At 41.3% G+C, this 18,115-nt stretch overlaps 1 protein-coding gene and 1 pseudogene across 1 annotated transcript in view; both read left to right on the top strand.

The window, feature by feature from the left end:
* Positions 1-5,624: 5,624 nt before the first annotated feature.
* LOC115426835 (UDP-glucuronosyltransferase 2B10-like) lies at positions 5,625-16,173 on the top strand (annotated as a pseudogene).
* The window catches only part of pdgfrb (platelet-derived growth factor receptor, beta polypeptide), a 35,545-nt gene continuing 33,517 nt past the window's right edge, over positions 16,088-18,115 (top strand). Inside the window, exon 1 of the mRNA XM_030145614.1 lies at positions 16,088-16,770. The gene's annotated coding sequence lies outside the window, so the exon portion shown is untranslated. The remainder of the gene's footprint in view (positions 16,771-18,115) is intronic.

An 18,115-nucleotide genomic window follows, 5' to 3' on the forward strand; every position in this document is an offset into this window, starting at 1 on the left:
ACCGGCGTCCTCTGCTCACAGGTAAAGGTGACTCTCAGGTAAACGTCAAAAGTCCTCACGCATGACAGGCCACCGTGTTTATTCCCAACAGGCTGTGGAGCTCTATTTTCACCCACTCTAAGGTCCAGACTCACTGCCCTGCTACCTGCGGAGGAACACTACACACCTTTATGGATTTACTGCCATCAAGTCACAAAGTATCACTATGACGTAACGGTATACCTGCGGCCCACCTGCCTGCTTGTCTTGGCCACGTAAGAGCATTGACCCTGCTTTACCTAGTTCACCATTTGTTTGTATCACTTTCATAAGGTACCATGTAGGTGGCGTTTCTAGCCTGTTTTTGGGGGTGCTGATCACCCCTAAATTGAATCCCAGCACCCCTAAAATTTGAGAGATTTTTTTTTATCATTATTATTATTATTATTATTATTATTATTATTATTATTATTATTATTATTATTATTATTATTATTATGTATTGAGCATATTGGGGTTATTGGCCACTACTGCCACCCGTTGTTGTGCGTAGGCATTACGCTATTCACTGTCCTGGGTACGTTGTGTAGAAAACAATAAAGCAGGCACATGTTGCTCCCTGTTCCCGAGCTGAACTGTTCCGTTCATTCATGTTGTATGAAGTATAAATTGAGGAAATACACAGAAGATACAACAAAGTGGCGACGAGGATTAACGGCATCCACGTTTGTTTTCCGGAATTAACTGACCGAGCTGGAATTTTGGCCGTGACGTTGGAAGGCTAACGAGCTGAAAAGCTAGCTTCACCATCCGGAAAAGTCAAAAAAGGTGCATGTCTGCATAAACGAAGGACTTGTGAGTACTGTTAAGCTAACGGGAGCTGCTACTAAAGACAGTAATTTACGAACGAGCTAAAATGTCTGGGATTATCGGCAGCATTGGTCCGTTTGATGAAAATGCAGAGCAGTGGAGCTCTTACACGGAACGATTTGAGTGTTTTGTGGAAGCTAATGACATCGACGATGAAAAAGTTGTGCCGACATTTTTGACCGTCATGGGACCGAAAACATTCAACTTGGTACGTTGCCTTGTTCAGCCAGAAAAACCCGGGAACGAAACCTACGACAGCTTAGTTGCTATATTAGCTGCCCACTTCTCACCTAAACCCTTGGTTATTGCCGAACGTTTTCGCTTTCATAAGAGAAATCAGGAAGAAGGGGAGTCGGTGACGGTGTTTGTGGCTGCGCTAAAAAAGCTTGCGGAGCACTGTGAATTTAAGGATGTGTTAAACGACACCATCAGAGACAGGCTTGTATGCGGGCTGAGGAATGAAGCAACACAGAAGCGTCTGCTAACTGAAAGTGCGCTTACTCTGGATAAAGCTATCGAGATTAGTGTGTCAATGGAGCTAGCCAGCAAGGAGGCTCATCAGCTTAGCACGAATGGAAAAGTGTACAAGGTCTCCACCGAAGGACACAAAGCTCAGCACAGATGTTATCGCTGTGACAAAACAGGACATTTTGCTGCAGAGTGTTGGAGCAAGGATGTGAATTGCAAAAAGTGTGGCAAAAAGGGACACATTGAACGTGCATGCAGAAGCAAAGGACCACAACAAACTAAGAACACAAAACAATGCTACACCACACCAAAGCAAAAGTTCAAGAAAAGACATTCTGTACACAATGTTCAGCAAAGTCAGGCTCCTGTGGACAGCGCCTCATCGGATGAGGCTGCAGTGTATGTGCTGTCAGTGACCGGAGGAGTAGAGGGATACTGGGTCTCTCCACTGCTGGATGGAAAGCCAGTGCGCATGGAAATTGACACAGGCTCAGCAGTCTCCCTGGTGTCAGATGCAGTTTACAAGAAAACTCTACAGCACCTTCCTTTACAACCATCCAGCCTCATCCTGAGAACGTACACCGGTGAGCCAGTGCCAACAAAAGGAGTCATCAGTGTCACAGTCCAGGTAAATGGTCAATCGGCTAAATTGCCCCTGTATGTGGTAAAAGGGAACTTTCCATCTCTGCTTGGACGCTCCTGGCTAGAGGAAGTCATACTGGACTGGCCTGCAATCCGCAGGCTGTGCAGAGGAGATATTGGCCTGACAACAGTGCTTGACAAACATCCTGATGTGTTCAAGGAGGAACTGGGAAGCATGAAGGAAATCACTGTCAAACTGAACATCAAACCAGACAGTAGACCGAAGTTTCTGAAAGCCAGACCTGTTCCTTATGCAATAAGACCAAAGGTGGAAGCAGAGCTGGACTCCCTGGTTAAGAGTGGTGTGCTGGAACCAGTCAGCCAAAGCGACTGGGCAACTCCAATTGTACCAGTTATAAAAAAAGACGATTCAGTGAGGGTCTGTGGGGATTTTAAAGTGACCTTAAATCCCGTACTGGAGGCTGAACAATATCCGCTTCCTCACATTGACGATCTGTTCACAGGTTTAGCTGGTGGACAAAAATTCAGCAAGATTGACCTGAACCAAGCCTACCTGCAGATGAATGTGGATGAGAAGTCGAGAGAGTTACTAACAGTAAACACTCACAAAGGCCTTTTCAGGTACTGCAGGCTACCATTTGGCATAACTTCTGCTCCTGCCCTTTTTCAGCGTGCGATGGACCAGATACTGAGTGGACTGTTGGGTGTTCAGTGTTATCTGGATGACATCCTGGTCACCGGAAAGACTGACGAGGAACATCTGAAGAACCTGGATGCCACGCTGCAGCGCCTGGCAGAATATGGACTCAGGGTGCGCAGATCCAAATGTGAGTTTTTCCAATCTTCAGTGGAATACTTGGGGCATGTGATTGACTCTAAGGGCTTGCACAAGGCTCCATCCAAGATTAAAGCGATTGTGGATGCACCAGCCCCCCAAAATGTAGGTCAACTAAGATCATATCTGGGACTGCTCAACTATTATGGACGTTTCATCCAAAATCTGTCATCTTTGTTGAAACCACTCCATCAGTTGCTGTGCCATGACAGAGCCTGGAAATGGACTGAGCAGTGTGAGCAGGCGTTTCTTCAGACAAAAACGGCATTGCTGGAGTCTAATGCTTTGACACATTTCGATCCAACTCTACCCATACAACTCGCCTGTGACGCTTCCCCTTATGGAGTTGGGGCAGTTATTTCACACATAATGCCTGATGGTGGAGAGCGCCCCATTGCATTTGCTTCACGCACACTCAGCGCAGCAGAGAGCAAATACGCACAAATTGAACGAGAAGCACTGGGAATTGTGTTTGGTGTCCGGAAGTTTCATCAGTATCTTTTTGGGAGGAAATTCATTCTTCTGACCGACCACCGCCCCCTCACTACAATCTTCGGGCCATACACTGGAATTCCACCATTGGCAGCCAGTCGGATGCAGAGGTGGGCCTTGATGTTGTCAGCTCACTCCTACGACATCAAATATCGAAGGTCGGAGCAGCACGCAAACGCAGATGGCCTCTCTAGGCTACCCCTACCAGAAAGTCATGTTGGATCACAGCAGGCTGACATCTTCTACTTCAGGCAGGTGGAGGACGCACCTGTCACCTCTGCTCAAGTGAAACGCCATACCAGAAATGATCCAGTGCTATCAAAGCTGTTGGACGTAGTTATTAAAGGAGAGCGTGGAGATCTCCCTGAACTGAAACCTTACATGGCCAGACGAAATGAACTGTCTGTGCAGGGAGGATGCCTCTTATGGGGACGCAGAGTGATTATTCCACCAGCTTTGCAAAAAAGACTGCTACAGCAGCTACACACTGGCCACAGTGGCATGGTTCGCATGAAAGAGTTAGCCAGAAGCTACATTTGGTGGCCGGGACTTGACGCACAGATCGAAGAGACAGTTAGAACATGTTCATCGTGCATGCTAATCAGCCGCATGCCACAACCAGCCCCTCTCCATCCATGGGATTGGCCAGCGGAACCCTGGCAACGTGTCCATGTGGATTTTGCTGGTCCTTTTGAAGAAAGGATGTTTCTGATAGCAGTGGATGCTCATAGTAAATGGCCAGAGGTGTCCATAATGAGATCTACAACGACAGAGAAAACCATCGAGAAACTTGGTGAAATGTTCAGTCGATTTGGCTTTCCTGAACAACTCGTGAGTGATAATGGACCTCAGTTTATCTCACAAGAATTTGAGAGATTCCTTGAGATCAATGGAGTACAACACATCCGCTCTGCCCCATACCACCCATCCACCAATGGAGCAGCGGAGAGATTTGTCCAGAGCATGAAACACTCTTTGAAAGCTTCACAGGGACAAGGCTCCCTCCACCAGCGACTGAACAGGTTCCTGCTGTCCTATAGAAACATCCCTCACTCAACCACAAGGGTTGCTCCAGCAGAGCTTCTCATGAAGAGACAGCTTCGCACCAACCTTGATCTTGTGAAACCGCCGAAGACCAAAGACGTTGTCTCTCGGAGACAGCAGGCTCAAGTTGAGAGACGCAGTCGAAGTAGTAAAGACAGGATTTTCCACCCAGGTCATCCAGTACTGGCTCGTAACTATAACAACGGTCCAAAATGGATTCCTGCTACAGTCATAGCACAAACAGGCCCAGTGTCATATACGGTTAAGACCACCACAGACATTGTGTGGAGGAGACATGCTGATCAGCTGCTTCCTGGAGCTACACCGCCAGTGGAAACATCACCAGGTCGTGCTGAGCCAGCAGAGCAGACCAGTTCAGCCCAACCCACACTCACCCCGGACCGACCGTGTGCCAGAGAGCCTGAATCTACTGCACCTGTTTCTTCAACTCTCCAAGAGTCTGAACTGTCACCATCATCCTCCATGACGTCTGTTCCGGGGACAGCCACAGTGGCTCTGCCGGATGGCAGTGCCATCCGTCGATACCCTCTAAGAGAACGGCGACCTCCTCAACGCCTTAATCTGTAGTTAGTGACTTACCCTGAAGAACAGGGCAGAATAATCCCTGGGGTAATGTCAGGGTCTGAGCAGTCTACCTCATTCCCTTAGTTAGAAAAAAAAAAAAAAAAAGGGACATTTGGGACATTCATGTTGTGAAATGTTGCATTTTGGTTATGCTGACTGAATAGTTAATATGAGAGATGGCATGGCTATATGCTTAACATATGTGTTTGTGATTTTATGATTTTGTGGAATTGGTTGCAGTTATATGGTAACGTGCAATACATTTTAGTTGTCACTGAGATACTTAGTCATTTATATTAATGCCATTATACTCTATTTCTCAGCAGCATTTCTAAGTTGTGGATGCAACTTGTTTACTAAGTGGGGAGGAGTATGTTATGTATTGAGCATATTGGGGTTATTGGCCACTACTGCCACCCGTTGTTGTGCGTAGGCATTACGCTATTCACTGTCCTGGGTACGTTGTGTAGAAAACAAATAAAGCAGGCACATGTTGCTCCCTGTTCCCGAGCTGAACTGTTCCGTTCATTCATGTTGTATGAAGTATAAATTGAGGAAATACACAGAAGATACAACAATTATTATTAATTTATGTTAAACTTTATGTCCATTTTTGACAAGCTAGCTAAACGTCAAAACCATATACAGTACATAGTTGAAACGTAATATTTTAACAACAAAAATACAGCCCCCCCCCCCCCCCCCCCCCCACACACACACACACACACACACACACCTTATCTCGAAAATGGTCTGGTCCATTCCACCCCTCCCTCCTCTCCCCCACTGGGACTCTGAGGCTCAAACTGGTGAGATTCAGTACCTAGCTTAAACCAGGATATGTGACACATTTCTTTACTTCTACCACTCATTACCAACACAGTATTATCATCACCAGTCCTTATTTTTGCTGTATTGAAACGTAGATCACTGTTTATGTTGTTAGGTAGGAGTTAGCTGATGTTTTTTCTAGCTAGGAAATGTTCCAGGTGGTTCAGTCCACCTCTGTCCTCTGTCTGAACTGGAGTCAGAGGAGCTGCTGTTGTTTCATGTGCATGTGTATGTATTAAAGCCAAGACAGACGGACATCCAGTCTCATTATGGATGTAAGATTGATTAAAAAAAAAAATTAAAAAGTTACTATCTATTATAATTTGGATAAATGTATCAGTTTATGTCTCTTATTAGATAGAGAACGCATTGTTTGGTTATTTGCCTTTTGGTTAACAGTACAGAGAGAGAGAGGGCTTTATTTATTAGTATTCTTATTAGTATTTTCTCATGTATGTCATTTTTCATCTAGCTGAATACAATATATTTGTGTATGATTGTCAGTGCAAAGACAGAGAGATGAAAAAAGGGAAGGAGAGGAGAGAGAGCAAGATCAGGAAGAACCGGGTAAGAAAACAGACAGATAATAGTGACAGAACAGTAACTGTTGTGCTGAGAAAGAAAAACATTCCATTCACTATATAATTTTATATCATGAAGGTTATGTGTTCTCCATACATTAAGTACTTTCTAGAAGCACACATACACTTAACATACATCATTGGACTTTATTCTAAACAGGACACAAGTTTATTTTTATTTATGTATTTGTATTATATAATACAGACAAGAAAGAAAAAGGCAGAGACAAACAGAGACAAGTCCATTTATATTTATGTGTTTTACATGTTGTGCATTTCAAGTAAAAGTCCAAAAAATAAGTACAAGGTCCATTTTTGGTACTCACAATAGGGGGCTGTTTTACACCGGAAACATACATATACTGTTTATTTGTATATATGTTGAGGAGCTGCTGCATCAAAATGAGTTGGCCTCCTTCAGAAATTAGAGTTAGAATATATTTATTTTATGATTCCAATCCATTTCTCTTTTAGTGTGGGTCAGCATTTAAATAACTTTTATCAGATTTGATGGTTTAGTCAGAGTTTCTCCTAGCCTAAAAGCGTTATGCTTTTCTTTCATAAATGTGGAGATGAAGGTCCAAAATTATGTTAAAATGTACAAAACAGTGACATTTCTCTTGCCTGGTTGGCCTGGATTCGGGGTGCTCAGCACCCCTAAACCTCTGATCCTAGAATCCCCCCTGGGTTTCATGATTATCCAACAAGTAGTAACACTGAGAAACTATTAAAAATAACTAACTATATAAATAACTAAAACAGAAAGGTGCAGTATTGTAGTAAAATAAAAGGAGTGGATGCACCAGCACAGTATAAAAATAATAAATTACACTCTCAAACTGTGAAGCTACAGCATATTTTCCTCCAGTAAAAACATGACAGTCATCATAGACCAGGGGTCACCAATCCTGGTCCTCGAGGGCTACTATCCTGCATGTTTTAGATGTATCCCTCTTCCAACACACCTGATTCAAATGATAAGCCTATCATCAAGCGCTGCAGAAGTCTGATAACGACCGTCAGGTGTGCTGGAAGAGAGAAACATCTAAAACATGCAGGATAGTAGCCCTCGAGGACCAGGATTGGTGACCCCTATCATAGACTTTTGTAAAACCATCTCTACTCATAGACTCTACAGTGCCTCCAACAGGGCTGTGCATGTACTCGCAGGAGTTATATCCATTAACCACTAAGTTTTTATTTTATTTTATTTTATTTTTTCTAAAATGTGAATATGAATTGAGCTGACACAAGAACCTAATATTTTGTGTCAAATTCAGACAACAAAAAGGGAAAACCAGGAAAAGGTTAGGTATTTATATATTATGAAATAAATAAATCAACTAGAAGCACTCGGAGAGCGCAGACCTCCGCCAAGGTTGATCAGTGGCCCCCCCTGTGGGCCCCCCCACCCCCGATCACCACCAAAATTTAATCATTTCTTCCTTATCCCATTTCCAACAAACCCTGAAAATTTCATCAAAATCTGTCCATAACTTTTTGAGTTATGTTGAACACTAACGGACAGACAAACAAACAGACAGACAGACAAACAAACCTTGGCAAAAACATAACCTCCTTGGCGGAGGTAATAATTAACATGTTTCTTGATTTAACCACTAGGAGTGCTGTTTGCTGGCTCACTAAATAATTTTAAAGTTATATAGCATAGTTGTACATTACGCCTCAAAACACAAGACACAATAAAGCCTGAGCATGTTCAGGAATCTGGTTGAAATGATAATTGGAATGAATAAAGTCAGGCCTACATGTATAGTATGAATAGATCCCACATGCAAAGACAAAAAAGAGAATTGCGTTATTTACTGAATGGTATGTTTTACAGGCATAAACTAATGAGAAACTGCAGAACACAGCTTAATGTGTCCTATGTGTCAAAATGAAAGTTACACCCATGCACTATTTCTTTGGAGATATATCAGTGTGAAGAAATGTCAAACGCAAAAATAGGAACTATCACTGTGTCATGAGCTCCTTTTTTAGAAATACTGTAGCCTGAGTTATTCCCCTTTTACCAAACTTTAGGATTAGCTCATTATGTAGTAACTGTCATTGGAGTGCTTCGATTAGCAAACACATTTTTTTTTATTATAGTAATGGATTACCATTGCTTTTGTTTTGTTACTATGTACAATTATGTAGCTGTATGACAAATTCACTGAGATTCTTCTCCTTTTGTCACAGTCTATATTTAACCTATATGTATATAATGAAAAAGCATAATTTCAAAACCTGTTGTGAACATGCAACTTGTGACAGAGTGACACGTATTTCATCCAAAATCTGCTGTTATGACCTCAGGTAATAGATAACAGATTAAGCTTTTTGTATCGATATCTGTTTTGCTAATGTAGTTTGTGGTTGTTTGTTGCAAATTAATATCAGTAACATGTATGTACCACTCAGAAATGATGAAGATGATGATGATGATGATGATGGAGGTTGAGTGCTTTATTGAACATATCAGTCCCCTCTTGGGTGTTCAGCTGGGTTAAACTCTGGTCTGTGAAAGACATATAGCTTACAATTCACATAATTTTCATCAAACCATTCAGTCTGACCCTAAGCAGTACAGACTCAGGGACTGTAAACCTAGAAGAGACCACCTCCATCAGGTTCCTGGTAAGACCCTGAGGGTGTAGATCTGTCCTCATGTAAACCTTTGCAGTGACTGAGTTCTCAATCACAGGCATTTTGGACCCTTTATATGACCACTTCCTATATGTCAGTACCTCCTGATTTTACCTGAGAGGATTACCCATAATTCATTGTGTTACGATGTTAAACCGTGCAGTGAAAACCCTGAACCATTGAATGAATGAATGAATCAGTCAATCAATCGATCCTTTCTTTAATCAGATGAAATCCTCACTGGGCTTAAAAATCCCTTTTTCCAAACTCAGACACAAAAAATGGACAACTGCAGCTACAATAAAAAGTAAATTTTCATTTATGATTTCAGTGCAAATTTAGAAGCAATTATTTTAACAGGGGATTAAAAATTTACATAAATGCCAGGTGTAATAGAAACACATGAAATTAGAGGAACAGAGGGATTTTATTACACAAAAATTAATCAATCATTTCTTTTTATTTTATGATGCTCCTCTTCCAAATCATTAAATTGATTATTTGATAATTCAGAAGTCCCAAACCCACAAACATTTACTGCTTGTACCTAAATAATGACACAATTTAACATTATTTGATTTATTTTAATTTAACTTTATTTTGAGCTGCAGGCTGTGTCAAATGAATTTTCCTCACTTGTTTAGTAAATTTACACTCATGCGTTCATCAGTGGTGTATTCTTGTCGTCAAGGTAACATCACATGATAGGTATGTGATGTACTGTCCCATTACTTTTATACTGTGCAGACTTTCACACTCAGACCATGACCAGCTGATGTGAGTGAAGTCTGTGGGGGTTTACTGATCAGGGTTTAGGGTGGACATTGGGACTGGGGTCTTCGTCATTTGTTTAGAGGTTGGTTTCTCTCTACATCCCATCTTACAATGACCACATGAGGGCACCAAAACCCAAAATTTTCCTGAGCTTCACTCTTTAGTAACTGAACATACCCTATGATCATAAAAAAGTTTGTTTCATCTCCTTGGCTCTTTGCTCTGTACTTTTCCACACTTAGCTGATGTACATTATGTATATCCCACTTGTCAAGCTCTTCTGTGTGTCCATCTGAACCTGCTTACATGTTCATGAAAGATTAATGTTAGTATCTTGGTCAGAACAGTCATTATCAGCTGTAGCGTCCATCAGCTGTTTGCATGAAGCAGGCATACAGTACAGTACAGCTAATGGAGATGAAAGTGCTACAGGAAGGCAATTGCAACACAAATACCACATGAAACACTGGAAATGCATTACTTCAAAGACATCAAATGGAAACAACTTGGCTAAAAATAAAGGAATGTGGTTTTAGCACTAACAGTATATATTACAGAGCATGTATTAATGCACTGCACTGACTCTGCTGTGTAATATATCCATTGTTTTGTACACTAATGTCTTCAGTGTTCACACCCTCTGGTTTTCTTTTCTTTCCAGGTTGTATAAATCTTAAGTATTTACATTGATGAGTGCTTACTGGAGCCGACAACGTAGGTACAGAGATTTATCTTAAATACTGCAGCGTAAACAGTTTTCCCACCAGCCTCCTCGTCCAGACATTCAGGTTCATAGAGGGGGAACTAATAAGAGGTTTCTATTCTGTTTTACCAGCTTTAAAAGCTCACATGTGTTAGAAAGAGAGCGGCTGTAGGTGCTGAGACCCACCCAGTGCTTTCATCCTCCATGGTCACACGTCCCATAAGACTGATTACAGTCTGCACCAGGCCTGCAGAAAGCAGCTTGTGATTTTGCTGGTTTTTAGAAGTTGAGTGACATGAAGGGAGAACTTATGATATTCCCCCCAAAAACGGGATTTGGCCTTTTATAGAGTGAGAGAGTTGAGTTCAGCAGATGGCAGAAAGCAGTATACATTTGAAATTTTCCTCCAAACTTTAGGCTCAAAATGTGCTGTCCTGGTGTGTGGATCGCTCTCTGCATCCTCTGTCCATGTCTTGCTTTTGGTGGGAAAATGTTAGTTATCCCCATAGATGGAAGCCACTGGTAGAACATGAAGATCATAATTGAAGAACTGCATTCAAGAGGCCAACAGGTTTCTATTGTATAGTCATCAGACAGCTGGTACATCAAGGAAACCTCCCCGTTCTATACTTCACTTACACTTAAAAATTCTGGATTTGATGAGAACTTTGTATTGACTTTTGTGGCCAAGTTAATGGAAATCCAGAGAGAGGGAAAGTCTGCCTGGATGAGCCTAAAACTCAAAAAGGAAATGACACAAAGGTCTCTGAAATCCATGAAAAAAAGCAAAACAATTGAGGTTCTTCTTCAAGACAAACATCTAATGGAGTCTATACAGGATGCTAAATATGATCTTGTCCTGACAGATCGTGCTGCTCCAGCAAACGCCATTGTTGCTTGCTATCTCGGCCTACGTCTTGTTTTTAAAGTTGGGTGGACTTCACATGGTGAAGGCCATATGCCAGTTGCACCTTCCTACTCTCTCTTACCTTCCAATGATGGGGACTGAGCTTCCAGATAAAACAAGCTTTTTCCAAAGACTTATCAATGTCCTAGTTTACTGTCCTCTCAAAAATTCAATATGCATTTACCACAACAAACTATGATGCTGTGATTGAAAAATATTCGGCCCAGACGTTGACTATGTGTCTCTGTTTCAAGCAGCAGACCTTTGGCTCATGAGAGTTGACTTTGTATTTGAGTTTCCTCATCCAACTGTGTCTAACATCTATATGAGAGGATTCCAGTGTAAACCTGCAAAAGCTCCACAGGGTCTGGAGGATTTTGTCCAGAGTTCTGGGGACTATGGAGTCACCGTTTTGTCTCAGGGGACTTTGATTGGAGTGCTTCCCCATGACCTGACTGATGAGATCATTGTAGCTTTTGCCAAATGACCTCAGAAAGTCATGTAGAGGTGCACAGGTGACAGACCGGCCTCAGTGGGAAACAACACTTTACTGATGACTGGATGCCACAGAAAAACCTTTAAGGACATCCCAAGACAAAACTATTTCTAGCTCACGGAGGAACTAATGGAGGTCAAGAGGTCATCTGCTATGGAGTCCCCATCCTGGGACCTCCACTGATGTTTGATCAGCGTGATAATCTGTTTAGGATTAATACAAGAGGAGCTAGGAGGGTCATTGATATTTTTACAATGAATCAAGACATCTTTTACCTGAGTATTCAGGACGTCCTGAATGATCCTTCGTACAGGATGAACATGCAGACACTCTCCAGACTCCACAGTGACCAGTCCATGAAGCCTCTGGATAACGCCCTCTTCTGGATGAAGTTTGTCATGAGACACAAAGGTGCAGCTCACCTGAGAACACAGTCCTACAGATTGCCTTGGTATTTTTACCACTGTGGATGTGATGCTCCTCTTATCAGTTGTTCTCATAACTGTGGGTGTCATTGTTGGGTGGATATGATCCTTGTGGTCCAAATTGTGTCTGAGACGAAAAAGAAAACATGATTAGCAAATAGTAGCCAGGACAGGTTGGTACATGCAGGGATGCTGACAGGGATTTGGGGTCCAGTGGAAAAAATATCACTTTGGACCCCATGACTTCAATGCTGCACACCCTAAAAATGTAACACTGCAAACATGGATTAATTTTCTGCTTACAATAGATTTTATGATTTTGTACAAGATTGGTGGGGCCTAGAAAATAGTAGAAAATTAGTCTACTATTTATCTAGAAAATTAGTCAAATGGCCACTTTTGTCCCCCTTATGGTGACCCCAGGTGCATCTCATTCTTTTAAAATCTTTTGGTTTCATGTCACATTTTCCTTTTGTTGTAAATACAATATGTGACCCACTGCTGTCTAATCTGACAGACTATCATGTCAGTCTGTCTGACTGTTGCTAAGGATTTTTTTCTGCATTAACATGGTCCTGTCTTTTAATTTGGTTGAAAGAAAAGGCAAATCTGACTAAATACAACTTTCACTTATAATTAAATTCTATATTTGCTCATTTTATTGTAATACTGCCAAATTTGGAATGTGTGATATGATATGTATTTTCATATTTCATTGGTTATGCACCATTTATAACATAATGCAAATCACACTTTATATGATTAAAAAACTGCATTTACAAAACAGGATAATAAATAACAGGGATTATTTGTATGGATGTTCTCAGGAGGACTGTGATATGTTATGTCCAAGACCCATAATGCCTTATATAACTTTTTGCAGATGATATGAGTTTTCTTCTGATGAAAGTAGTCATGGAATTCTAATAAAATAAAAAGGCCATTAGAAAAATCAGTGTTTACATTCTGTTTTCACACATGAAATGAGTGAAGAAGACATGAATGATATAAATGTACAATTCAGCCAAACACACTGGTTGTAAGTCCTCTCATGAGGTAGGCCACATTGGGAAGCCTTTGGTACTGATACTCTTCAGTGGTTGGTTCTAAATCAGAGGATTTTGGAAAATTAGGGAGACATTTGAACTGTTAGAGTAAATAATCCATATTTCGTGAAAGTGATCCCTCTTTTTCTCTTGATCTTATGAAGTATCAATATCCTAATTACCACCACTGAAACCACCTCTGAAATTAAATCTAAAAAACATTTGGACTTTGTATTCTTAATTCCTTTCTGTGTGCTACACCTCTAAAATACTGGAAACAGATTCATGATTTTAATCTATTTAGTTCTTGATTAACATTATTTTCATCAAGAAATAATTCCCTTCGATGGCTTTATCAAAATTTGTTACAGTTTTTCTGAATCACACTAAACCCCATTCTCTGACTTGGATTAATTTATTCCCAATAGACGATTCCTCTCATTTCTTAGCGTTTCTTTTGGCTTTTCTGCTTCCAGTACATGTATCTGGATATGGATGTAAGATATTTTGTCCAATCAGATATCACTCTCTATGTGTTGCCAGGGTTAATCTAATCTGCCCAGGGCTGTCAGAATCAGTAATGATGGTCCCATGTAACTTAAACTGTACAGCATGGGGACTGTTCCTTTAACCAATCAGATTTCAATTTCACCTCACAGGACCAGCTAGCTGGCCCCCAATGTCCTCAATGAGTCATTGAAGTTTTCCTGCACAAAGAAAAGAGGTTGGATTTTGTATGTAAATAATGAGCAGATCTGGTGAGTAGGCTATGATGTTTTCTGTTTAAATTTTTTATGTTTTTGTCATGTTATTTGAAAAATATTGATTGTGAACTGCTCCATATTATATACAGGGCACAGTTGGGGTTGTAGTGTTGAGGTTTGGAGTCATCTTAACTGGGTTTCTTGCTTTAGTCATTTTTATTTTGTTTTTTTTAATTTAAATTTTAAAATTTCAAATAGCAAAAAAAACCCAAAACAACTAGGAATGTTGTAAAAAAAAAAAAAAAGAAGGAAAAAAAAAAAACATTCGAAAAGGAGCAGGATGAAGTACAGCTTATTTACTCCCACCCCCTGACCCCATCTTTTTCTACTGATCACAAAGTCCCATGTCAGTTCTTCAAAGTAACTTAACAAATCTTACACATGTCAAAATAAATTCAAAACAATCCTGCACAAATAATGGTATTCACCCTCAATACACCAAATGTCTCTCTCTGTAAGGCCATTTTGTGTTTTTTTTGTATATATTGATGGTTTCTATAATTGTGATGTCATAGTGGTAGTATTAACAGGTGGACTAAATTCTGCCTATTTTCTGTTTGATTTTTGACTGATTTGTAGCAGAACTAGTCATAAAGGTGATTGCTATTGCTTTTCTATATTAAATATTTGCTTTGTTTCTGCAGCTCATATTTCAGATTTGTGCTTAAATCGAGGCTATGCGAAGCCTCTGCCATCAGATCAAACATTTCATTTCATCATCATCATCGATCACCTGTAAATTGGGTTCATCTCCAGGCCCAGGCCATAGCCCTGGTGTTTCCTGTTTCTAGTTGCACCCCTTATTCTTCAGGAACTGAAACAGGGAGGTAACTAACTTTATCTGAAAACCAGCAGAACACACGAGCAGCAGTCCTTATCAACAGTGAGAGACAGCAGAAAGGGGAATAGACTGGGCATTGTTGTTGCAGAGCAGCTCGGAGTCTTGTTTGTTAGGCTTGTTGCGGCTGTGTGGAGCTGTCGAATAAAATATGAAACAAAAACACCACCTAATGTCATTGTCACCCAACACTTAATGAATCATTTAACATGAATTTTCCATGTAGTGTTTCCTGTCAGTGGTTTAAGTTGCTCCAGGATGTTTACAGTGTGTGTTATCTCCAGCTGATATGGGTTTTGTTTGTGGTGCAATTATGATGCATATCATTGCTGCTTTATACTCTCTTATCTCTTGACATTGCATTCTAATTGACAGTAACAGCACTTGAAGTACATTTATTGGGTAAAACTAGTGTATTTAGAGCAGTTTTATTGCAAAGAGGTGTTAATTACACAGACAGACTTGGATAGATTTTAAGGTGGGACAATCCTGTGTGGTGTTGTTCACTTCTATCTGGTAATTGGGACTTCACGAGCTCTCTAATTACTGCTAGTAGGGCCTTTAGATTTCCCCTCACAATTAGAGGAGAACATGGGTACAGTCCAATTTAGCCTCCTCCCCTGCGTCTGCCCCTCCACCCCTCTTGTACCGCTTCCCGACCCCTTGTTCGAGAGAAAAGGCTTTTGTCTGCCGTTGAGTTGTGTTATACATTTCAAGCCGTCCATTCATATCCTGTGAAGGGAACACATTAGGAAGAGGGGTGAAGTAGAAAAAAAGACATATTTGCATGGTGTGTGCATATGTTTGAAAGTGAGAAGAGCTGAGAGAGCAGAGAAAGAGCGATAAAAGACAAAGAAAGAGGTGCTGAGTTATTCAATGTGGGCTACAGAGAAATAGAAGCAGTTTTAATGAAAAGAAAAGCTATAACGTGAGAAAAACTGTTTACTTGAAAGTATTCTATGTGTTTAACCTCACTTACACCTGATTCTAGAAGAGGGATTATGTAAGTGGAGTTATTTCCCTGAGAAACTGAGACTTCCATGTTTGTTTCCAAAGCAGGCCACCACCGGCTCTGCCAAAACCTTTTTTCCTCGGGCCCTCTCACTCGCTCACTCTCTCACTCTTTCTCTTCCTTTTTATTGTGTTTGTTGTTTTATGCAGGGTTAGATGCGGTCCAGATTTCTGTTGCCAATAGAGACTGTCTCAGTTCACCTCCAGTTGCTCGCCAATCCATTCATAAACAAATCAGTCCAGCTTGGGTCCTCAGAGCCGCCACCTAAGAACAACAAGCAGAACTTGATCTGTATTTTGAAGTTTTTTCCCTCTGCCTTTTCTCTGTCTCAGGTCGGTGTTTTTTGAAACTTCCCTCTCTAGCTCTTTGCTCGACTCCCCTTTACAATTCCCTCCCACCTCTTGCCTCCTCAGTCGTACTCTAGCTGCAGCAGGGCCGGACCACTGACACTCCTCTGTGTGAATCTGTCAGGGAAGGACTGTATACTTGTGCATCTCCAGTGGAGCGCTTTTTTTTTTTTCTTTCTTTTCTTCTTTCTTTTTTTAACTTACAGCTCTCTTTGGGGGCAGTGGCTAGGCTTTTTCAGAGTGTGAGAGAGGGGAGGAGACCCCCATGGTGCTGTGATTTGACTAAACAAACAGCCAGACTCAGAGCGGTACCTCCTCCAGTGGGCTCCTGGGACAGCAGAGATTAACCTCGCAGCCCTCAGACTCTGTACATCTGAGGGATCTATACATCTGAAGCAGCAGCCCCTGTAGAGACGACCAGCTGGAAAAGTCTCCTCTGATTTCAGAAGGAGGAGACCGACTGTTGGCAGGCAAACCTCGGCAACAGACTTATCTGTGCTTCTAGGATCTCCGTGAAGGTAAGAGGTCTGTCTTATCTGTCACTGTCAAGGATTTTACTTTTAGTCACAGCTGCTGGTCAGCTTTTGACAGAGGTGAAGATATACTATATGAAGCAATGAACATTCACTTAGCCTCCACAGGAAACCCACTGTGACAAATTAAATTTCATAGTTGCCTGTCAGAGGAGGATGCCCCTCAATCTCACTGAAGTGTTGGTTCTTAAACTTCAGCTAGATCTCAAAAGTGAAGACACATTTCTGGCTGGTTTTAACTCTACTTTTCTGTTGTTAGGTGATGTTGTTGCTAGTTTGTGGTATCTGTTACCACATATTTGAATGTGTACACATCAGGCATTACAATGTGAAAGGGTGCAAGCAACCTGTTCAAACATCAACATGGTGATGACTTGCATCTCTGTACACAGACACCTTTTCACTCTTTACATGGAGCAACTTTAACAATGTTTATCTTCTCGCTAAGGGAATGCATTTGACAAGGTATCCCAGGGTTTCAGACACACACACTCTGGGCTGTATAACACAAGCTGTTTGTATGCTCTTCACTTTGTGCTTCACTGCTAAAGGGGTTGTTTATACAGACCTCTTCAGTCACCCTGAGTGAACTGTCGGTCATCACTGCTGAACCATCAGGTTTTCTCTTCCCTTGTCAATGGACGTAACTGAATCAATCTTCTCTGCATAGCTACACAGAGAAGCCCATTGAGCAGCGTAGCTTCACAGTGATATCAGGTATGACATCTGTCACTTTCGCCAGGATCCTCTTCATCTGTTGTGGATTTACTTTAAGTGATAATACCTACCTGCTCTTGTAAAACACATTTATGGCTTCATGCCTCGGTCATCCTTTTTAGAAGTACATCCTTCATTGACTAGTGACTGTATCTTGTGTGCAGATGGCAGACGTAAACAACCGGTTGAATCATCTCCTCACATTCATCACAGGAGAAGGTTTTAGTACCTGGAATGAGTTACTTTACAGCAATGTGAGCTATTTCATGGCTTAAACACATGTGGCATGCATGTCTTTTCTCTCTAATCCGCCATATGTTTTGCACCTGAAAGCTCCGCCACTTCCCTGCATGTACGGTTGCTGCTGCGGTGTGATCTTGTTGATATCACAGTATCATAATTAACTTGTTGGTTGTAAAGAAAACATTGTTGGCATGTGTTTTGTAGCTGCTGCTCTCCTCTACATTTAGGAGTTCCCTTTAGAAGTATTTGATTTGTCTTGTTTGGCTTTGTAGATATTTCTGTCCAGGAATAGTGTGTTGTTACAGACGAGCTGTTGGAAAATTGCATGCATGTCATACTTTTACCATCAACGGTATTAGATGTTATTGCA

This window comes from Sphaeramia orbicularis, chromosome 10 (genome assembly GCF_902148855.1).
Source record: "Sphaeramia orbicularis chromosome 10, fSphaOr1.1, whole genome shotgun sequence".
Classification (NCBI taxonomy): domain Eukaryota; kingdom Metazoa; phylum Chordata; class Actinopteri; order Kurtiformes; family Apogonidae; genus Sphaeramia; species Sphaeramia orbicularis.